Genomic DNA, 24733 nt, shown 5'->3' on the forward strand with positions numbered 1-24733 from the left:
TTAAAAGCCTCGAGGAAAAAGAGTAACTTCCTGGCATAGGAGCTAACGTTGGAGCCTTCCAAGTTACAAATTTCTGACAGAGGGATGGATTAGGAAGCACAGTGCAGAAACTGCTAGGTAGCAAGAGACACTGAGGCCGAAGTGGACAGAAGGAACCTACACTATTAGGGCAGCGTCAGTGAAGCCCAGAGAAGATGTTGAAAGGATGACAAAGAAACGAGGAGAAACTAGGTTCTAGAGTCCAAGAACTCAGGCATCTGGTGGAGCCAGGGGGACCTGGAGATGGATAGGTAGAGGGATAAGGTCGCGCACCAGCACTTGGGAGGCAACGAAGGGGGGTGCTAAGAGCGAAGCTGGTTCCCTTCCTGCTGTCCCTGGTGCACATCGCAACTCCTTGCAGCGCCGCCGCTGCGCACTGCTGGGTCCCAGAGGCGGAGAAGCGGCTGATGGAGCCCTGGTGACTTTAGGAGCCAGCCTCACCTCGTCTGCCGTCCCGTCGCTCAGTCACTCGTTCCCTGGCTGCTGCGCTCCGAGGTTCAAAGGAGTTGCGCGGCGCAGCCGGGGTCTCTCCAGGCGTTAGGCACCAGCACCCGGACCTCTGCACCCTCCGCTCGCCCTGACCACTTCGCCCTTTCCTTTCGCGGGCAGAAAATACGGACCCTAACCAGAGAGCCACTGCAGTTATTCTCAAAAGTCCCTGTTCCAGGTTTCCTAAGAATAGGAGCTGAGCTGCCGCGGCCCCAGCTGCAGGAGCCTCCGCCTGACCTCACGGGGGGTGGGGTGGGGGCAGCTGGGGAGGGGAGAGGAGGGGAGGGGATAAGTGGTGGGAGGGAGCGAGCTGGCGGGGGAAACATGGCGGCGGGGGCGGCCCTGGCGGCGCCTGCGCGGGAGGCCAAGCAAGCTGGGGCTAGGACTGTGCACTGGGTCGGAGCTGAACGGCCCACCCCACCCCGTGCGCCCATGCGTGGCAAGACTGTGCCCGGAAGCAGGCTGACCGCCAACTGACCCTCACACTACTGAAACCGGCACGCTCTGCTGTGAGCACGTGTCTTGTAGTGCCCAGAAGGCAGAAGTAAAAACTGTCAAGTATCCAGGGAGGACAGTGCAGCCGTCCCGAGTGAGCCACTCTGAAGAGGTCACTCGTGCATCCTGGCAGCTGCGATGTGCCTGGGCCTCCTCGTGATGATGGCAGGGCCTGGGCAAAAAGATACTCTGGAAGCATTCACCCCAGTAGTGCCCCGCACCTCAAAAATAAACCTAACCCGGGCTTTCACACACAAAAAAGTGTTCTGCACTTTTCTAGTCTGCTGCAGGCTTCATTTCTCCTCTTCCCTGCTGGAGTACAGAGAATTAGGAAACAGGAAAAATAACAGTGACAAATGTAATAGTTTACTGAGTGTCTACTATTGATTCTCATATCTACTGGTTCTCACAGCTACTTCGCAGGTGTATACTGTTGTTATCCCCATTTTACAAATGACAGAACTGAGGATTAAAGGTTAAGCAAGTCGCAAACGTTATGAAATTAGTAATTTGCTAAATAGGACCCAGGATCCCAAGCAGTGTGATTCTGGTACCCAAGATCTTAACCACTTTGCTATACTGTTTCCTAATTCTGGTGGGACTGCTCTTCTAAGTAAGAACTCTCATTTTTCGCTTGGCCATTTCTGTCAGTGTAGCCCCCAACAAAAATCCCAGTCAAGCCAGTTTTTCCCGTTGTCTGTCATTGTTTCTTTGCCTTTTTGACAGTTACAGCCTCAGGCTACATTCTTACACCCCCTCCTTCATTCCTGGAAAAATAATAAGTTTCCTCTGAGTGACCAATTTAATAGGTTTGGGGGGGGTCTTTTTTTAAGTGGGTTTTGCGGTGAGTGTGAGAACTCTAGTTCTATGTGTTTCCTAGTGTTTTTCGCTTTGCCTACCAGTACAATGATCTGAGATCTCATCTCTACTATTTCACTATTTCAACTTCCATGTACAAAAATTCTAAGACTGTGGTACATTTTAGGTAAGTTAGAGATACCTGCTACTCAAAAACTAACACCACGTTTTCAGGCTTTATTAAACTGGTGAAAAACATAAGCTCCAAAACCACATGAAGTCTGTATTATTATCCTCCTGCAACCTGAGGATTGAACCCAGGGACTTCATTCAGAGCTACATTCCCAGCCCTTTATTTTCCCATTTTGAGGCAGGATATCACTAAGTAACTAAATTGCTCGGGCTAGGCTCGAATTTGCTATTCTCTTGCCTCTGAATCCCAGAGTGATGCTGTTACACACTTATTCCACCACGTCCAGCTACATTATTATCTTTTACCCATGAGTGGTAACTCAATTTGCCTTTGCTAACAATAACGTATTCTCTATAGTTTCCCTACTGTGCTTATTCAGTAGATGCATGCCTGCATCACGCACTCAAGGGCTATTAGGAAAAAAGTACCTATTGCAGAAGTTTACAAACTTGCCAAGATGTGTTTAAAGCAATCAAAAATCTGGTACACAGGTTAAAACAAACACCAACTGACTTAAAGTATGTCCAAATCACTGCTTAATCCCTGGTATAAATAGATTTAAGTGAAGTTACTTTACAATAAATTTCTTCAGTAGAAATGACAGGAAAATGGGTATGTCCTTGACAGTCTTTTCCCATATGAGGATAAAGTTCTCCGGAGTTCACAGCAAAAAGTGTTGGTTTGGGGACAATTATAAAAACTTGAACTAGGAATAAGATGTTACAAATATGCATACTATACTTGTTCAACAGGAACCCTAGCTTTTGATGAACAGTTAACCTCATAGATATAGCACTAGATGTGGAGTCAGAAGACATTTTTGTACTGTGTGAAATTGTTACAGTTGATACATTGTGTCAACTTGAACAGTTCAGAAATTTAACTAAGAGACTCAGCCAGGAACCAAGATCTTTACTTTGCAAATATTCTCATCCTGTGCAAGAGGAAATCACAGAGATTTTGTGAGTGCTCTGGAGGGTGGGGAATGTGGCTTGTGTACAATGTAAGGGAAGAGAAGAGGTTTATTCCCCACTTCTGCTCTGCTTGCTGCCTTGAAGTGTTGCCCATGCGCCATGCCACCTTGCCTTGGAGCCAGCTGATTATGTACCTCCACAGTGAGCTGAATTTTGGGTGTTGGATGTTTTGTCCCAGCAACCAGAGAAAAGTAAACAAGACAGAATTTGGTACCAGGGGAGTGGGGTTGTTGCTATGACTGTTCCTGACCGTGTTTCAAGAGCCTTTGGGAATGACTTGTGGGAAGGGTTCAGAGATGCCACCTGAATGTATACAGTTAGAACACCCCAAGCTGCTCTGCATGGGAGATTCTGATCAGAGCTCAGAAGGCCAGAAGGGTGATAAAAATCCTGCCAATACGGACCAGGCTCGGGAGGTTTCTGGTAGACAGAAGGACTGCATTGGTTGTTGGACTCCACATGATGTGTGTTGTGGCTTGGCAGAAAGTTTGTCTGCATTTTGCTTCTATCCAGAGACTTTGCCTGAAATGGAGATAGTAGACTCCACTTGTGTCATAATACTCAAGTGGGGAAATGATAAGGGTAGTGGACTAACTAATCTGACAAAAGAAATTTCAAGGTAGTCTAATGTATTTAGTACCATCTTGTTTTGAAGTCTCATCTAGCTTTTGTTCTTCTGTCTCCAATGGTCTAAACAGGTTGTATCTTATTGGATTTTGTTATGTACGATAGTATAAGCAAAAACCTTTTAAAGTCAAGGAGATTATACAGAGACCATTGTTCATTTTCTGTTAGTCGATTCTAAATACTCTATAATGCTGTCATTCTCTTAAATGGTTTTACATTGTTTTGATATACTTAATGCTACAGTATATGAAGTTGTACTCAAGGACTTCAGGGAGGGAGTCAATATGGTAACTATTTTTGGGTCAGGATTATCTGGTGGTGAAACACTATTCTGCTTAAATGGTTATGTTTTGATCTGCCCTGTTTCGCTGTTATGCCCTCTTTTTTCTCAATCTCCACTCCATTATTTACTTTTTTATTTTTATCCATTTAATTAAAGGGAAAAATATAGCAGGATATAATATAGTAACCCACTTTGACTTTCTGTTATCTCGATTTGAAGCCCTGTATTACTCTCACCATCTTGTTTTTGACTGAGGTTCCTCTATTCTGTTTTGCTGGATAGTATCAGGTTCGAAAGTTTAGGCATCAGCTGAGAAGATAATGAGATTCATTATAACGCCCATTCTCGTTGACTTTTATCTACTTTTGAAGACCTACAATATCTCCAATGTTTTGGTTTTGTCGGTTTTATTCTTTACGGTTTTGTTCAATTGTATAACAACTAATGATATAGGCAATTCTATTAGAAATAGCGGGAGGCATTATGGTAACCATTGTTGATCACCTTGTATTATGTTTTTATATTATCTATTATGTCCACCCTTTTGACTTGACCGATTCTGTTCTGTTATGTCACATTTGGTTTTACTCTCTTCCAAAAAAGCAATAAGAACCGTGGGAGCAATGAAACCCAAAATGTGTAATAGTCACTGTACAAAAGAGAGGAAAAGAAAGTGCTCTAAACTATATAACTGCATGTATATTTAAATGTATAAGATAGAAAATGATATCACAGAGTTTTATTGGATCATTGAACAGAACTGTTTGCAGTATCATTGTTGGAATGTCCACTCTACAAGCTTTAATTTTGTGATTTGAACAATTATATCTAAGATGGCAATATGTAATCCATTAACTAGTGATTTCCTACTGCGCATTTTTTTCTTCTGTAAATCTGTATAACTTGTACCCCTTCACTGCTTTTTTTTTTTCTTTCTTTTCTTTTCTCCTTAAATAAATAAAAAAAAAAAGGTAGTCTAATGTTGGGCAGTGGCATTGTTAGGGGCTTTTAGCCAGATTTATGTTTTGAATCAAGAGCAAAGAGCCCAGTAAGTTAATTTAAAACATTGTGAGCTTGGCCAAAAGGAAAGCTCCATTAAAGCTGTAGCCTGCAAAGACAGAGCTGAGGAAGTCTCAATTGTTGAGAAGGAACAGGAGAATTAAAAAAGATGGCTTGAAGACCTCACAAAAGCAGCAAGTCTAGAACTTTTGCAGCCTCAAAACTGCAAAAGTGACTTTGTTTGGAGGAGAAAACCACAGAGTACCATGCTCCAGAATGCTGGCGGCATAAAACATTTGTTTCTCAGAATTGAATTCAGAGTGCCCAGTGATCCAGACATCAATCCCTACAACCAAGGAAAGCCTGGCTACTGATCCAACTGGCAGCAGACCTCGGCATCATCCATATAGTGCTAGTTTTAGGTGCATGCAAAATGCACAATTTCTGAGGTTACCAAGGCTTCCATCCTAATTTCAGAAGGCTTGGGAGACCAGGTAGTGTGTCCTTAAGAGCGCAGTATGTAAAGCTGTAAGTATGAAGCCAAAGGTACACTGGAGACCCCAGAAGTTTGAAAAAGCCATGAATGCTGATTGTCTATGGAAAGCTGCAGGGAGAGAGTACAGTAGGTCTACAAGAGAAGCTGTGGAAGCTACATCCATCAAAAGTGCTGAGGGGGTGGGGTTGTACAAGGCCTTTGGAGCTCACAATTTGCCACAAATTGCTTGAGATTCTGGATATGGAATTATAAGTCTTAATATTTGCCCTGTTGGATTTTGGACATTTTTTTGCCCCAACCCTTTGTACCCTCTATTTGTAACTTTTGGAATGAAAATGTTTTATCTTGTGTCATTGCATATTGGAAGTGTTTGACTTTGTTTTTATTTGTTCAGGCATTTGAGTTTGCCTTCCATTTGGAAGGAGACTTGGGACTTGAACTTTTCCACAGTGCTGAAACTCTTAGAACTTTGGCAACTCTTGCAGATGGACTAAACGCCTTTTGTATAGTTACGTGCATGAGTCTTTGGGAGTCAGGGGCAAAATGTTGTGATTCTAATGTAATATAATATTGGTAGACTTAACATTACTTCTTAAGAATTGTTAAATCTGTGTTATAATATTCAAGTGGAGGAATGACAAGAATAAGTATTCCTTTGTGTCTGGAGACATATTTTAAAGAAATAGGTCTTCCTCTTGCCATGTTGACAAGGGGAAGATTATTATGGTTGATACATTATATCAATTTGGGCAGTTTAGAAATGTATGGGAGAGACTTGGCAGGGAGCCAGGATCCTTACTTTATAAATATCCTCCTTCTGTGCAAGACGAGGGCACAAAGATTTTGCCAGTGCTACATCTGCCCAAGCGGGTGGGGCGGGGGTGGCCCGCATACAATTTAAGGGAGAAAAAGAGGCTTGTTCTCCCCCACTTTTTCTCTGGCTGCTTTTACTGGCTGCTGCTTTGTTATCTCTGTGCCATGCCACCCTGCCCTGAAGCCAGCTGATTATGGACTGTAACCTCCACAACAGTGAGCTAAATAAGTCTTTACTTTCTTCATTTTGAATGTCTAGGTATTTTTTTCCAGAGAAAAGTAATCAAAACAGATAGTAATTAAAAAATTCAAAGTTTTAGAGTGGAAAAACAAGTTTTAATGATCTATTGGACTGTGACCACAAATAGTGCTCTGTATATTCCAAATAGATTAAAACATTACTGATGGGTTCCACTTGTGTAAAGTGCAGCCAGGCTCAGCATGGCGCCTGCCCAACGTGGTGCTGGACAGCGCATCACTTCAATACTGACTTCCACAGCTTTCTTACAAGCCAAAATTGAATTTTTCACTTTTTGTGCACATACCAATAGTCCCCCAATGAGCTGTCAATACGTCATTCTACCTGCCCCTTCAAACTCCATCCCATGTCAAATCGAATAAAAGCCCTCCACGTCTTTGGTGCCTCCAGGGAAATCTTGCATGCTGTTGCAGCCTTCCTAGCCTGAAATAAATATCTTTTTCTTTTTTCCTCCCTTTGCCTTAGCTTTTCTGTCATGTCAAGGAAAAATATATCAATTACATTGTCCCTCATAAATATATGCAATTATTATTTATCAATTTTTAAAAATTAAAGATACTTCAGTAGAGAAATAATAACCTTTTTTCAGCAATGATACTGGACCAACAAGATATCCATCTGAGCTAAAACCTATAACCTATACTTATCTATAAAAATTAACTAAACTTAAATGCCACAACAGTAAAATTACCGAAAAGAAACTTATGAAAAATCTTTGTTACTTTGGTTTAGGTAAGGATTGATCAGGTATGAAACCAAAATCATGACTCATAAAAAGAAATATTTGTAAGTCAGACTTAACACAATTTTAAAGTTCTGCTATATTGAGCAGAAAAGAAAAAATTTTAAAAAACTAGAAAATATACTCAACCTCATTAGTTATTAAAACTATAGATCAAAATCAAAATAAGAAAATATAACAACATATTAAAACAACATTTAAAAAACTATACCAAGTTTTGACAAGTAACTAGAACTCCGTTATGTTTTATATTTGGATGCCCCCACAAAGCCTCATGCAATCACAGAGGGGTAAGCTTTTTGAAGACAGTTTGTTAAACGTGGACTTCTTGTTCTCATGCCCTCACCTCGGGAAATAGTTACAGTGCGTCCAGCTTGACTCCACAGGATGCAAAGATCCTCACTTTGTAAACATTCTTGGCATGTGTTAGAAGAGAGCACAGAGATGGTTTGAGTACTGCACACATCTGAGAGTGGGTAGCCTACATACAATATAAGGGAGAGAAAGAAGCTTACTCCTCTACCACTTCTGTTCTTGCTGTCTTTTGCCACCATGAACTGTTGTCTTGTGCTACCCTGGCTGGGAGCCAGCTGATTACAGATTGAAATGTCTATAAACTGTGAGCTAAATAAATATTTTCTCCTTTAAATTTGATGGTGTCAGGTATTTTGTCTCAGCAACAAGAAAAGTAACTAACACAGACTCCTATATATTACTTCTACAAACATGAAAAAATACTACAATCGCTTTGGAGAAAAATTTGGCAGTTTCTTAAAAAGTTACAACATTCCACTCCTAGATGTTTACTCAGAAGAAAGAAAAATATGCTTCCATACAAACACATGTGTGTGAATGTCAGCAAACATGTTTTTGTTAGCTGAAAATAGAAACAATCCAAATGTCCATCGACAGATAAATTGAGAAACTAGTACACCCATACATTACAGTACTACTGGCAATACAAAGGAATGATTATCCTATAGCATTATACACATGGCAATCAGAAAGAGGCTAAAAATAATTATTCTGAAAGAGGGATGCCACAAAACAGGTACACATTGTATTATGCCATTTATGTAAAATTATAGAAAATCAATCTATAGTTATAGAAAGCAGATTGGTGATTGCTTGGAACCAGAATTGGGGTGGAGGGCTCTATAGAAAAGACCACAGAATACAAGTAACCTTTTAGGGGTAGCAAGTATGCTCCTTATTCTTTACAGTAATGATTTCAAAAGTGAACACGTACATCTGTGCTTTAATTATATATTTTAAATGTTCGTGGTTTATTGTGTGTCATTTATACCTCAAGAAAGCTGTTAAAATCAGTCATGTTTCTTGACAAATTTCAGTTTGTCTATTCTATTTTCCTTTGATGTATAAGATACAAAGACAGGTGTATAACACAGCTAAGAAATTGTTCGAACAGGAACTAAAATGCTGGTAGAACTATCTCCATTTCGTTTCTACATGTTAGCAGAGAATCTATTTCACTATTGTATTCTAGATTGACATTTTATACTTTGCAAGGTGCAGGACAAGAATTGGACATAAATATTTCAGTTGTATCTTCTCCATACAAGAGAATGACCAGACTCTGGCTGAAATATCTAAAGCTTGATATAATGTTCAATTGGAAGTCCTCTGATTGCACCTTTAGGTACGAGATAACCTACTTTCGGGCCTGAATTGAACATAAACTGGATATTGAAGGTCTTAGCCTAGTCATGAAGCATTAAGAACTTCAGAAAATGTCCAAGGGTGTAGACAAGTGACAGAGCACCTGTTTAGTGCACATAATAGTCCAGGGCTTGATATCAACATTGCAAAGAAGAATATAAGGAAGGGAGAGAGGGAACAAGGGAGGAAGGGAGGGAGGGAAAGACAGAGACAGAGACATAGAGACACAGAGGCGAGAGGCTACCGTATTATACAGACGGCAATCTAGAAGGGGCTAAAAATAATTATTCTGAATGAAGGGTGTCACCAAATAGGTACATATTGTATTATGTCATTTATGTAAAATTTCAGAAAATAAATCTATAGTGATAGAAAGCCTTAAGTCACTTTTGGAGTTTCATTCATCCCAAAGCTATTAAATTGGCTTACTAAAGTGAAACTAACAAAAAGTAAAGTTTTGTAGCCTTTGCTTAAAAATTTTATTTGAAATGTCAGCATAGGTATCACCTCAAACTAACATATTTAAAGCCATATTTTTCATATTTGCTTTTTCCAAATCAGTGTTCCCTTTTGGTTAATAAATGGTACCATTATTCTCCCTGTTGTATAAGCTTGGAGCATCATTTGCTAAGTTATTAAACAAATAATTACTGAATGTCTTGCATAGGGAAGAGCAATGCTAAACTTTAAAAAAGACGTGAAGAGATATAAATCTGATCTCAAAAATTAAGAAATCATTTTTGGAGGATATGTCAAAATACAAATAACCACTACACCAGCCATGAGTAGGGTATAAGCAGTAACAATTCATATAAACAAAGATAAATTATATAATTAATTTGGGAATAAATTCCCAGTGATACATGAGAATTACCTATGAAAGATGCTCATGAGGTGTTATAATACAGTAAACATGACATATATATATATATATATATGTACATAGAAAATAATTTAGAAACCTATAATTACATAGTAACAATGATTATCTCTTGGTATATTGGATTATAGAGATGATTATATTTTTTGTCTTTTTTATTGTACAAAAAACAGAATTTCATAAAAATAATAAGACATTTTTTAAACTGTGTATCATTATCTTCATAGTATTTACTCAAAATACAAGACATTCACCAAAAAGATTCTTACCAAAATAATAGATAATAAAAAATCTTTTTTGTAGCAATGATAACTTAATACTATAATTGAAACCAATTAAGATATATATTGAGACATTTTAAAATGGTGGAACTTGTAATTTGGGAAAGTGTATGAACTCTGTATTTCCTGTTTATCTCTCTTTAATTTTGCTATTTATTTTTCTCATGTAAGAGACTCCATACAATATTTGAGCTTGTGTGCCTGACTTATTTCACTTGACTTTATATTCTCAAATTGCATCCATTTATCTATGAATACCTCAAGTCCCAGGGTCCAGTCACTGTTGTTTACTTGAGATTGGCTGCAGTATGTTTCACTCAATATCCAGTTCTCCCAATGTGGGCCAGAGTATTTTTAGTGACACCTAAGTGATGTAGATACTGGCATCTCAAGAAAACTCATTTTTTTTTTTTTTTTTTTGTCTTTTTCATTTTTACCGGTATCAGGGATCGAACTCACGACCGCCTGCTTGCAAGGCAGGTGCTTATGCCGCTGAGCTAAATCCCCAGCCCCAAGAAAACTCATTAACGAAGACAAAGAAGCAGAATACATTCTCAGACCTGCAGCCCACACAGACCAATTTCAGTAGACATAACATAGTAGAAATTAGAGACTGTACACCTGAAATTTCTGAAAAGATAACAACTGAAGTAAAAAAGTTTTTGGATTTTCGGTTTAATTTTACATGTCTATGTTTGATGGTGTGGAGAGCTATTTTGAAGATTACAAAATGCATTCTGGTAGCAATTGTTAATTTCCTATTATCTTGTTTGAAGTCCTGTATCATTTTCATTGTATTGCTTAGTTGTGTCTTACTCTGTTTTATTTTTTTTATTTTATTAAGTCTGACGGTATGGGCAGCGATTTTGAGATAACAAGATATATTATGGTAGCCATCATAGATTTTTCTAGTTTTGAAGTCCTATATCACTTTCATTGTTTTGTTTTGATTAGTTTCATTCTGTTTTATTTTGTTTGGTTTTATTTTCTTTAAAAGAAAAAAAAAACAAAAACCATTAATTGCAACAGCTATGACACTCTCATTATAGAAATTAAGTAGGCATCAATTATAGCATTAAATACAAAGCCAATATTGACAAACACTAAAGAACAACAAAATACTAACCTTGCACTTAGTAGAGAGATGCATACATGTAGGATGAGTACTAAAACAAACTAAATATTGACCTACTGTTGACCAAAAGTAAATATCTAGTAAATGAAAGGATTTTATATTTACTAACAATAGCATAGTATTTTAGAGCAGTAATGTAAAGTTAGTGATTATCTAGAGATTCATAAAGCTCAGTAGTTATACTAGTGACATGGAGGGGCTGGGAAGCCAAAGACTGAATAAAAGCAAAATTTGAAGAATCAATTCATGGAATATGAAAAAAAGAAGAGAGAAGTAATATATAAAGTCCTATTAAGGAGTAAAATGAAGTTAATAGCAATAAAGAACAGTCTCTGGAAATAACAAGAAAACAAAAAAAAACAGCAAAAAACATGAGATTAACAGAAGAAGAAAGAACAGAAAAATATTGGAAGTGAAAAAGATAAAATGCCAAAAAAAAATGAAATTAAGAGAAAAAAATGAAAACTGAGATAAATACCCCAAACCCCCAAAATACTCAATGCAGGTGACATAAAAATAATATGAAAATCTAAACAAAGATTGAGTCAAAGAAAAAAAACTGCTGGTATTTATTGAAGGTTTCTTTTCACAATCTACATGCTTGGGATCAGGCCAAAAGTAATTTTCTAGTCCTAATTTTAAGGCCCAACGGTCTTGATGTGCTCTCCTTGCATTAGAGGCCACTCTGTTTGCCCCTGTCCCAGACTGTGATTAGTACTCAAGCCAAGGTCTGCTTTTGCTTCCAGTGGTAGATGAGAAACATGATCATCCCTCTGTTCTCTGCTGGATGTAGGCCATGAGGTAGGGTTCAAGCAGGCTGTCAGACTTAATGTTGACAATCAAGAGATCAGGTTACTCCCTTGTCTCCCCAGGTGTTTTCTTCATCCAGGATTGTGTTGGTTGGTTAGTCTTTGCCTCTGCTGTGCCTTGCGGTGCTCCCCTGGAGGCAGTGTGCCTCTGTTCAACACAGGTCTACTCTCACATGGGTGTGGGGCCTACATGATTCCACTTTTATATGAAATACCTAGAATAGACCAGTTCAGAGAGACAAAGATTAGTTTAGTGCTTGCCGAGAGGCTACATTTACTGGTCATGCAACCCTGGGTAAATTTCTTAACTGCCAAGAGTGTCTGTTCCCTTACCCATGAGATACTGAAGCTGGCTCACATTGAAGACTGCAAAGGTATACAATAAGGCATCTCTGGCTCACAGAAGTAGGTCTGAAGGTTGGTCCACACTAAGATGATTCTACTTCCAGCCTGGTGTTTTTTTAAGAGTCATGTTTTAAGATAGGAAAAAAGGCATGTTAATTACGTACTATATTTGGAAGCACATAAAAGGGTAATGAAACAGAAAGAGCTGTATGAATGGCAGACCTGCACTTCCTGTCAGAGCACCTGAAACACTTTCTAGATTTTTATGTGTCAGCTTTTTCATAAAAGACTATACCATACTCTTCATAAAAGACTATACCATTTTGAGAAATATCCACACTGATTTCCATTTTTTCATGCCTAAATCTTGTAATCTGAACAACTACTTGGGAAAAAACAATATGCAATATATTAACTAGTGTCAATTTTCTATTATTTTGTTGTGAAACTCTGCATCATTTTATTTTGTTGTGGTGGTGGTGGTTTTGTTTTTAAAATTAAAAAAAAGACTATAATCTTCCTGAGCTAACAATGATTAACTGTTGGGCACTAATAAATGCTCAATAGATGATGTTTATGGCATGAATAAACTATGTCTAATTAGGTAACTAATCCATACTTCAAATAAACTGCAACCTTCAAAAAGACATACAAAAATAATAAATTAGTCTGTACTCTAGCTCCTAGCATTATACCTGCCTCACTAATCTCTCTCAATCCCATTCCCTTTATTTTTCTAGTGCTGGGATCAAGCTCAGATTCTAGGCGTGCTAGGCAAGTATTCTATCACTGAGCTACATCCTCTATCTCTAAAATTGCTTTGGAAATCCTTCCCTCTTAACCTCCTCCATCCTGATTCTTCTCTAATTCAGACAATGTGTTTTAGGGGGTTTTTTTTTTTGTCTGTTTTTTTCTTTTTTATCAGTACCGGGGATCGACCTCACAACTGCCTGCTTGCAAGGCAGGTGCTTATGTCACTGAGCTAAATCCCCAGCCCCTATTCAGGCAATGTGATAGTAACACGTACTACTTAATATTTCATAGTAAAATTGTGACAATGAGTTAATGTTACTAAGGTACTTCAAGATTTAAAATGCTACACAATTGAAAATTTTTTATAGGGTTTACTTTTCTTTTTCTTGGGAATATTAATTGAATATAGAAACTTTGTCTATAGACAAACAAATAGAGGCTTCTATTCCTTCATGTTAAATTTCTTCTCATATAACATATTTCATTCTTGTATACTTTCCTTGAGATTTCAGAATGAAAACAAGCAGCATGGACTCTTTGAAAACAATAGTTCCAGTTTTATAAACATGGGATATTTAGGGAACTGCCTCTCATCATTAGGTGAGACCTGAATAGCAACTGACAGATTCTTGCTTCCAATTCTCCATCCCTAACAAAGTCTACAAAGATCAGATCTTGATCTGTTCCAATAACTGAGTCAATCAAAAGTCACATGTTCTCTAACTAGCACTGATTACTCTTGATGCTCACTAAAATCCACAGCCCATGTTATTTTTGTCTTCTATCTGGCCTCAGCCTTTGCTCACATATACAAAATAAATACTGAGAACAACACCAACCAAAAGAAATACAATGTGAGCCACAAACATTAGCAACACGTGATTTTCTCGTCACCATATTTTTGAGGTAAAAAGAAACAAGTATAATTAATTGAATAATTTTATTTTAGTAAATCCAAAATATTCTCAACATGCAATCATTATAAGAACTAATTGAAGTACTTTACATTTCTCTTTTTTTTCTACTAAGTCTTCTAAATCCAATGAGCCTTTATCTCCATTCAGACTAACTACATTTCAAGTGCTGGTTATCACACGTAGATAGTGGTTACCATATTAGACAGCACAAGTTTAGAGTTTTGGTTTATTGATCTGCAGTAACTTGAAATATGCAAGCAAGACACTTATCTCCAGGACTGCTCCTTATGAATGCAGGAAATGCCATGGAAAATGTGGTTTTCTTGTTCATCCATTAGTTTTGATAAGTACCACTAGTAAACTAAAATAGCATCAAACAGTATCAAATGCTTTATAGAAATATAAGAATGTTCCAAAGGGTTTTGATTCTAAAGGTCAGCCCATTACATTTCTAACCAACCAAAAGAGAAGAGGGTGGCAGAAGCTGCCTACTGGGTGTATCAACATTAGAACAAAAGACATTATGAAATAAAAATAATGCTTTGCCTAATTCTATGAAAATTTGGAACCACAGAATGTTTTTGAGGTTAAAAAACCAATTACATTACTTGCAAGTATATAAAGAAATGCAAATTTGACTAGAAAAGAGTTGGTAGAACTTTTGTAGTATATTAATCAGACAGACAATCAGTCAGATAAGGCATCAAGACTTCATATATACTGTTCCTTCTAAAGACACTGTTCCCCACCCCTCTCATCTTAGGGTTTTTCTTCAAAACTTTCTGACTAGAGTGAATATTTCTGTAATATGCTCCATGTCCCTGTACTCCTCAAATGACAACATCATATGCTAAGGTAAATCACAGTTTGTCTTCTTGGTAGAATATAAGCACCATGAAGAGATGGAATGAGTTTCTCTTGTTTGTTACTTTATTCCAGTGTTTCAAATAAAGCAAAAGCATTGATAGTCTACAAATAAATATTGTTGGTTTAATTTGTTAGTGCAAGTCATTAAATAATTCTGGGTTTTTTGCTTGTTACCAGCAATGAATTCCATTTCTTTAATTTTATTTTATTAGTATATGCTTGCAATACACAAAGTTTACATTCATCTTAGGGAGTAGGTACATGTACATAACATATCTGGATTCTGTTTTATTCCCCTCCCCCTATCCACTGCTTCCCTCTCTCCATCTCTAGACAACCTTGCCTCATTTTTATTTTATTTTTTGTTCATGTTTATAACATACATTTTCAGTCTTTGTGGGTATTTGGTGCACATATATGATACAACTTTAATATTTTTACATTCCCCTCATCTACCCTCAGTCTCTTGGACCCCTTCCTATTTGTAAAATTTCTATATATCTCCTGGCTTTCTTTTATCAACCTTTTATTTACTATTTAAATGAATAGTAAATAGTACTTTGCATTACTCAAACGTGAGAAATCATGCAGTATTTAATCATGTGCATATGATTTATTTCACTTAACATTGTTGTCCAAGAATACCAATTTTCCTACAAATGTCTCAAATTTATCCTTTCTTAGAGCTGAGTATTATTCCACTGTGTGCAGATACTATGTTTTCTTTATTCATCTCTATTGATAGGCATGCAGGCTGCTTCCAGGACTTAGTTACTGTGAATTGTGTTGTGATAAACTTCAGTATATATGAGTTGCTCTAATACGATGTTTTTAGCTCCTTTTGGAAGACACCTAGGAAAATAATAGCTATGTCAAATGGAATTTCTACTGTTAGTTATTTGAGAAATAGCTATATTGATTTCCATAATGGTTCTATTAATTAATATTCCCATTCGCAATATAGAAATGTTCCTTTTCCACACAGCAATGCCAGCATGTTATTATTTGATTTTTTTGATGGTTGCCATTCTTTTTGTTGTAAGACGCAATCTTAGTGTTGCTTTGCATTTCTCTAATGGCCAGAGATGTTGAAAATTTTTTTTGATGTTTATTGGTCATTGTACTTCTTCTGAGAAGTGCTGTCATTGCACTTAGCCATATTTTAATTGGGTCTTTTATTTTTGGGTGATATAATTTTTTGGAGTTCTTTATATATTCTGGATATTAGTCTTCTGTCTGGGGAAGACCTGATGAAAATTCTTTCCTGATCTGTAGGTTGTCTCTTGACTCTGAAGGTTGTTTTCTTTGCTGTGTAGAAGCTTTTTAATTTGATGTAATCTCATTTATTGATTGTCACTGTTATTTCTTGTGCAACTAGAGTTCTGTTCAGAAAGTTTTTGCCCATACCTATAGCTTCAGGAGTTTTACCCATGTTATCTCCTGATAAGTTAATTGTCTCTGTTTTAATGTTTAGGTCTTTTATCTATTTTGATTTGAATTTAATATATAGTGAGAGATATGGATCCAGCTGCAATCTTCTATATGTAGATAGCCAGTTTTCTTAGCACCATTTGCTAAAAAGGCTATCATTCTCCCATTATATATTTTGGTCCCTTTGTCAAAGGTCAAATAACTGAATATGCCTGGGTATGTTTCTGCATCCTCTCTTCTGTTCATTAATGTACATATCTGTGCTTGTGGCAATACTATGCTGTTTTTATTACTGTATCTTTATAGTCAGATATTGTGATGCTTCTTGCTTTGCTCTTGCTGCTGCTGATTGCTTTTGCTATCCTGATTCTCTTCTGCTTATCAATTCCAGGACTGTTCTCTAGTTCTATGAGGAATGACACTGATATTTTGACTGATATTGCATTAAATCTATGTAACGCTCTTGGAGTATGGCCACTTTGACAATACTGGTTCTGTGTATCCAGGAACAAAGGAACCTTCCCATTTTCTGATGTTCTTGTCAATTTCCTTTTCCAGAGTTCAGTAATTTTCATTGTAGAGGTCTTTCCCTTCCTTAGTTAGGCTAATTCCCAGAAAATTACTTTTTCTTGTCTCTATTGTGAGTGGTACTGTTTTCCCACTTTTTCACTGAGCTCCTTATTGATGTACATGGATCCTGTTCACTTTTCTGTGTTTCTTTTGTATCCTACTACATTACTGAAATCGGTATTAATTTTGAGTCTCTTGGTGGCATTCTTTGGACCTTCTAAGTAGAAGACACCATCATCTGCAAATAATCATAATTTGACTTCTTCTTTTACTATATATATATATATATATATATATATATATCCTTTTTATTTCTTTGTCTTGTGTTTTCTAATACCTTGAGTATTATATTGCAAAAACTGTGCTGAACCATTTGCAATAGCTACCAACTCTTCCCAACAGAGAGTAACAGCTGTGTTTATTCTCTTCAGTACTGCATACTCAATCTTGTTTATAATATTGATGGCAATGCTTTTTCTCTGTAGATAAAAGAAAAAGATTAGTTTATGTCTAAATATTCTCAGCCTGTCACATAATAAAATACATAGTAATGAATACTCTATTTTGACTAGATCAACTATGAAATTTTATACCAATCACTTCACCTCAGATATCAAAAAATTTCAGAGGACTGGGGATGTAGCCCAGTGTTACAGTGCTTGCCTGTCATGCATGACACCCTGGGTTCAAGCCCTTGTACCACCAAAAATAATTTGAATATTATATGTCTACTTTACATGTATAACTTTAAACTATGTATTTCTTTGTAATCCAGACCCCATGTACTTTAACTGGCTAAATATAGAACTGCAACATAAATGCCACATTCATATTTTCTAAATATAAAAGTTAAATTTCAATTGTATTTATAATTTCTTGGCACATTGGATATATTTTTATTTGTAACTGTTTCATTAGAGCATAGATTATTTTTAACCAGGGGCAGCTCTTTAAGCAACCACACTATCTTGGCTAACATCAACACCTTGATAATCAGGAGTGTAGCCTCATTAATGTCATAAATCTGAACATTTTCTCTTTCAGACCTTCCTCCTCATTTCCACCTGCTCACCAACTTTTACCTGTCATTCTTTCGCTTTGACCTTTATTGATGTTCCCCTGATTATAATTATTTTCATAGTACTGGGGATTAAACCCAAGGTCTTGTACATCCTATGCCAAAGGCCTATCATAGAGCTACATTCCCACCCACCTCAGCCTTCCGGTTCTTAATTACAGCTAATATGAAGGCTATGAAATGTGTTGTACTATGCTCTATTTTGTATATGCATTATGTAGTGGTTGACTGATTGTGTCAACTTGAGACATTTAGAAGCTTAACTAAATGGATTTAGCAATTCTACACCCAAAGATGTGGAAGATGACCCATCCTAGGGGGGCTCATCACCTGGAGGTATAAAAGGGAAGAAGGAAGGATGAAAATGCATTCCATTCCTGGGAGAAGCTCCAGTCTTCACCTTTGATTTTGGACCTTGTCTCCTGGCTTCCAGCATAGACTCTTCAGCCTTTTATCGGAGCCTTTGACCTTCTGTCACAGACTCATCACCCTGATGGTGTGGGCTTGCACAAGACACTAGGGTGAACTCCAGACCTTGGATTGAATCCTTTACCTCCAGTGTGTAGACACCCTCTGCACACTTCCTATCCAACTCTGTAGCTGACCATTGTTTCTTTTACATCTGTATATCTCGTGTTATATCTGTTCTCTCTAGTAAAATCTTGACTAATACAGATTTTGGTACCGAGAGTGGTCCTAGAGAAACAGAATTACAATAATGGCATTCTTTAACGGCTTTAGAGCTTCCTGGAGTTGGCTCTGCAATTCGGTGAGACCTGAAGGCACCAAGGTCTTGCCTTCTACTTCTGTGGAGTATACTGATAATCCTTGGCATGAACTGTTTAAACTGATACGTCTCATTGATCCATTTGCTTATCCTAATTCACCAATTGTGAGATGTCAGAAATTTAGTGACTCTGTACAAAACAATCTTGAATATCTTTGGCAGAGTAGACAATATTATGATGTTGGATGGTTGGTCTTATCCTCTTTGGACAAACTAATGAAGGAAAAATTCCATCTCCAGAAGCAGATAAAAAATTTAAAAGTTTCTCAGTGTGTCATGAGTGAAAATCTCCTCTCTTTTAGCCGCAAGGCTGAGATTACTGAAACCCAAACACAGTCCCTCATAATTCGATTGGCTGAACTACAACATAAATTTAATGCTCAGCCTCAAAGGGTATCTGAAGCAAAATGAGGGCACTAGTTGGAAAAGAATGGGATCCCATGAATTGGGATGGAGATGTATGTGAGGATTCTGAGGAAATTGAAGATACTGAATTTCTGGATGCTTAATGAAGTTATTTTGCCTAAGGGAGAGATTTCTCCACCTGAAGTTGTGGAGGCATCACCACCTCCACCCCCTGATGTGTTGGAGTCTCCTGGTATACTTTGGGAAGCTACTCCTGTGTTGACTAAACAGGATTATGCTGAAGCTCCTCAGGACCCACCCTTAACACAACTCCAGGCCGATAACCAGGCTCAAATCACAAAAATCTCCTAAAGGTGAGACACATAGTATGACCCATGAAGAGGTTCACTATACTCCCAAAGAGCTTCTTGAGTTTTCCAACTCATATAGGCAGAGGCCTGATGAGTAAGCATGGGACTAGATTTTATGAGTGTGCGATAATCATGGCAAAAACATACACCTGGATCAGGCTGAATTTGTTGAGATGGGCCCATTAAGTAGGGATTCTGAATTTAATGTCATAGCTTGTGAAGTGAACAAAGGTGTTAATAGTTTATTTGGATGACTGGCAGAGATATGGATCAAAAAATGGCCCACTGTGAATGAGTTAGAGATGCCTGATATTCCATGGTTTACTACTGAGGGGATTCAGAGGCTTGGGGAAATGGGAATGCTGGAGTGGATCTGTCAAGTTAGACTTAATACTCCACATTGGGATGACCCAGAAAACATACCCTTCACCAGCACTTTGAGAAACAGATTTGTGAGGGGGAGCACCAGCATCCCTGAAGGGCCCTGATATTGCTGTTCTTTGCAATCCAGGCCTTACAGTGGGGACCGTGGTTACTCAATTAGGATATTTAAGGGCAATGAGCTTGACTGGGTCCCGGAGAGGCAGAGGTCAAGTGACAGCACTTAATCACCAAAAGTAGGGTCCATGTACTTACCATAATGGACAGCAGAAGCAGAACAATGACAAGAATAATCTGACATGTGCAGATCTCTGGCATTGGCTGATTAGCCTTTGTGTTCCTAGAAGTGAAATAGATAGGAAGCCTACAAAATTTTTTCTAGATTCACATAATCGAAAAAATTTTAGGGCAAATGAATGGAACCTTACATCAAATCATGGTAATAGGGAATCACGGCCCCTCAACCAGTTCCCAGATTTGAGTCAGTTTACAGACCCAGAACCCCTTGAATGATGGGGAGGCCAGGTCCCCTTGGAGAAGGACTCTGATGTGCCAAAAATTTACACTGTTAACCTTTCTCCCATCCTTCCCCAGAAGGACCTAAGGCCTTTTACCTGAGTGACTGTCCAATGGGGGAAGGGGAATGATCAGACATTTTGGGGACTATTGGACACTGGTTTTGAGCAACACTGATTCCAGGGGATTCAAAACATCACTGTGGCCCTCTAGTAAGGGTAGGGCCTGTCTTAGTTACTTTTTACTCATTGCTGAGACAAAATACTTGATGCACCAAATTGGGAAAGGAAAGGTTTATTTCTTACAGGTTTTGGAGGTTTTAGTCCACACTCAGTTGGCTCCAAGGCAGGCGGGCATGGCTGGGCCGCTGTTCATGGCGGCTGCAAACAGTAAGCAGGAACAAGCAAAGAGCAAGACACGCCCTCTTCCTGCCATTACATCACATCCTGGTTCCACCCCTAGGTGGGTGGAGCACTGACATCATAGATCCAAGCACTAGACAATGAAGCATCACAAATGCACAATGCAAACTTATGAGACCTGAGGGCCACAGACATAAACCATGAGAGGGCCTATGGAGGCCAAGAGATCAATGGAGTTTCAGCAAAGGCCCAACTTACAGTGGGTCCAATAGGTCCACAGGTTCACCCTGTAGTTATTTCCCCTGTTCTGGAATGTATAATTGGGATTTATGTACTTAGTACCTGACAGAATCCTCACAGTGGTTCCCTAACCTGTAATGTGAGGGCTATCATGGTTGGGAAGGCCAAATGGAAGCCACTAGAGTTGGCTTTGCTTGGTAAAATAGTGAACCAGAAGCAGTATCACATTCCTGGAGGGATCTAAGAGATTACTGCCACCATCAAGGACTTGGAGGATGCAGGGTGGTGGTGCCCACCACATCTCCATTTAATTCCCCCATTTGGCCTGTGCAGAAGAAAGATGGGTCTTAGAGAATGACCATGGATTACCATAAACTGAATCAGGTGGTGACCCCAATTGTAGCTGCAATACCAGATGTGGTTTCCTTGCTTGAGCTGATTAACACATCTCCTGGTACTTGGTATGCAGCTATCAATTTGGAAAATGTCTTTTTCTCCATACCTATCCACAAGGACCATCAGAAACAATTTTCTTTTAGCTGGCAAGGCCAGCAATATACCTTCATGGTCTTACCTCAGGGGTATATTAACTCACCAGTCCTGTGTCACAATTTGATTAAAGGGCTCTTGATCGCTTTTCTCTGCCACAAGATATCACACTGGTCCATTACATTGATGATGTTATGCTGATTGGGCCTAGTGAGCAGGAGGTAGCAACCACATTGGATTTGTTAGTAAGGCATTTAAGAGCCAGAGGATGGGAAATAAATCCAACAAAAATTCAAGGTCCTTTTACCTCAGTGAAATTCCCAAGAGTCCAGTGGTGTGGATCATGCAGAGATATCCCTTCTATAGGAAAAGATAAATTGTTGCATCTGGCTTCCTGTACAACTAAAAAGGAGGCACAATGCTTAGTGGGCCTATTTAGATTTTGGAGGCAACATATTCCTCATTAGGTGTCTTACTCTGTCCCATTTACCAAGAGACTTGGAAAGCTGCTCATGAGTGGGGCTCAGAACATGAAAAGGCTTTGCAACAAGTCAAGGCTGCTGTACAGGCTGCTCTTCCACTGAGGCCATATGATCCAACAGATCCAATGGTACTCGAGGTGTCAGTAAAAAATAAAGGTGCTGTTTGAAGTCTCTGGCAGGCCCCCATATGTGAGTTACAGAAGAGGCCTTTAGGATTTTGGAGTAAGGCTCTGCCATTGTCTGCAGACAACTACTCTCCCTTTGAGAAACAGCTGTTGGCCTGCTGCTGAGCCCTACTGGAAACTGAACGTTTTGACTATGGGACACAAGGTCACCATGTGACCTGAGTTGCCTATCATGGCCTGGGTACTATCTGACCCACCAAGGCATAAAGTTGGACGTGCACAGCAACAATCTATTATTAAATGGAAGTGGTATATTTGTGATTGAGCCAGAGCAGGCCCGGAAGGTACAAGTAAATTACATGAGAGAGTTACCCAGATACCTGTGGCTCTTATATCTGCTATGTTGCCTTCAGTTTTCCAGCATGCACTATGGCCTTGTGGGGTGTACCGTATGATCAGTTGTCAGAGGATGAGAAGGCGAGGGCTTGGTTTACAGATGGCTCTGCACGTTATGCAGGCACCATACGCAAGTGGACAGTGGCAGCATTATAGCCCCTTTCTGGGATATCCTTAAAAGACAATGGTGAAGGGAAATCATCACAGTGGGCAGAACTTCAAGTAGTGCACTTGGTAGTACATTTTGCCTGGAAGAAGAAATCGCCAGATGTGAGAATATAGCCAGTGGTCTAGCTGGATGGTCAGGAACTTAGAAGAAACATAATTGGAAAATTAGTGACAAAGATATCTGGGAACGAGATATGTGGATAGACCTCTGTATATGGGCAAAGGATGTAAAAATATGTTTCCCATGTAAAAGCTCACCAAAAGGTAACATCAACAGATGATAACTTCAATAATCAGGTGGATAAGGTGACTCATTCTCTGGACAGTGGCCAACCTTCTTCTTCAGCCACCCCAGTCATTGCCCAATGGGCCCATGAACAGAGTGGCCATGGTGGCAGGGATGGAGGGTATGCATGGGCTCAGCAATATGTACTCCCACTGACCAAGGCTGATCTGGCTACAGCCACTGTTGAATGCCCAGTATACCAGCAGCAGAGGCCAACACTGAGTCCCCGATATGGCAGCATTCCCCGAGATGATCAACCTGCACCTTGGTGGCAGGTTGATTATATTGGACCACTTCCATCATGGAAGGGACTGCGCTTTGTCCTCACTGGCATAGATACCTATTCTGGATATGGCTTTGCCTTTGCTGCACGTAATGCTTCTGCTAAAACTACCATCCATGGACTCACAGAATGCCTTATCCACCGTCGTGGAATTCCACATAACATTGCCTCTGACCAAGGAACACATTTCACAGCTAAAGAAGTGAGACAATGGGCTCATGCTCATAGAATTCACTGGTCCTACCATGTCCCTCACCATCCAGAAGCAGCTGCATTGATAGAAAGATGGAATGGTCTTTTTAAGACACAGTTACAATGCCAGGCAGGTATCAACAGTTTGCAAGGCTGGGGTAAGGTACTTCAACAGGCTGTATATGCTTTAAATCAACATCCATTATATGGCCCTGTGTCTCCCATAGCCAGGATTCATGGGTCCAGCAATCAAGGGGTGAAAGTAGGAATGGTAGCAGTCACCATTACTCCTAGGAATCCACTAGCAAAATTTTTTGCTTCATATCCCCATGACTTCATGTTCTGCTGGCCTAGAAGTTTTGGTTCCAGAGAGGGGAAGGCTTATACCAAGAAGCACAACAATGGTACCTTTGAACTGGAAGCTAAGACTTCCCCCTGGTCGTTTTAGTCTCCTCATGCCTCTGAGGAAACAAGCTAAAAAGGAAGACACAGTGTTAGAGGTGATTGATCCAGACTACCAAGGGGAATTTGGATTACTACTCCACAATGGAGGAAAGGAAGAATATAGTGCTGGAGATTCCTTAGGGCGCCTTTTAGTACTACTGTGCCCTGTCATTTACGTTAATGGAAAATTACAGCAATCTAATCCAGACAAAGTGACAAGTTGTCCAGAAACTTCAGGAATGAGGGTATACGTCATTCCACCAGGGAAAGAACCGAGACCTGCTGAGGTGCTTGCTGAAGGCCAAGGGAATATATAATGGGTAGTGGAAGAAGGAAGTTCTAAATACCAGCTATGACCCTGTGATCAGTTACAGAAAAGAGGATTATGATTACTGTTTCTCCCCAAATATGGTTTCAATGTAGCATGTTAGACTTAATGCTGTTTTTTGGGAATTGTTAAACTTGTGTTACAATGTTATGGTTATAAATTGATAGGAGTAAGATCAACCAAAGAAAAGTTACATTGTGTATTCTGGTAGAGAAATTATTGTGTTTCCATTTGTACGAAGGACAGTTATAACATGTTAGGTGCAATTACATGCATGTCTGTGTATCTGGAACTAGTTTAAAGAATATGTCTGGTTGCCAAATTGACAAGGTGTGGATTGTATTGGTTAGTTGATTGTGTCAATTTTGAGAAATCTGGAAGCTTAACTAAATGGATTTAGCAACTCTATACCCAAGAATGTAGAAGAAGATCCATCCTAGGGTGGCTCATCACCTGGAGGTGTATAAGGGAAGGAGGAAAGATGAAAATGCATTCCATTCTTGGGAGAAGCTCCAGTCTTCACCTTTAGTTTGGACCTTGTCTCCTGGCTTCCAGTGTAGACTCTTTAGCTTTCTGGCATAGACT

General features: G+C 39.0%; 1 protein-coding gene and 1 pseudogene across 3 annotated transcripts in view; one reads left to right on the forward strand and one right to left on the reverse strand.

The window, feature by feature from the left end:
- Positions 1-773, reverse strand: part of Klhl13 (kelch like family member 13) — a 234859-nt gene extending 234086 nt beyond the window's left edge. For all 3 annotated transcript variants that reach the window (XM_063246311.1, XM_063246309.1, XM_013150177.3), the window contains exon 1: positions 481-773. The gene's annotated coding sequence lies outside the window, so the exon portion shown is untranslated. The remainder of the gene's footprint in view (positions 1-480) is intronic.
- Positions 774-852: 79 nt separating this feature from the next.
- LOC101789295 (uncharacterized) lies at positions 853-24209 on the forward strand (annotated as a pseudogene).
- Positions 24210-24733: the final 524 nt, after the last annotated feature.

This window comes from Cavia porcellus, unplaced genomic scaffold (genome assembly GCF_034190915.1).
Source record: "Cavia porcellus strain 051 isolate PalLab524CR breed Dunkin Hartley unplaced genomic scaffold, mCavPor4.1 scaffold_3, whole genome shotgun sequence".
In the NCBI taxonomy this organism is placed as follows: domain Eukaryota; kingdom Metazoa; phylum Chordata; class Mammalia; order Rodentia; family Caviidae; genus Cavia; species Cavia porcellus.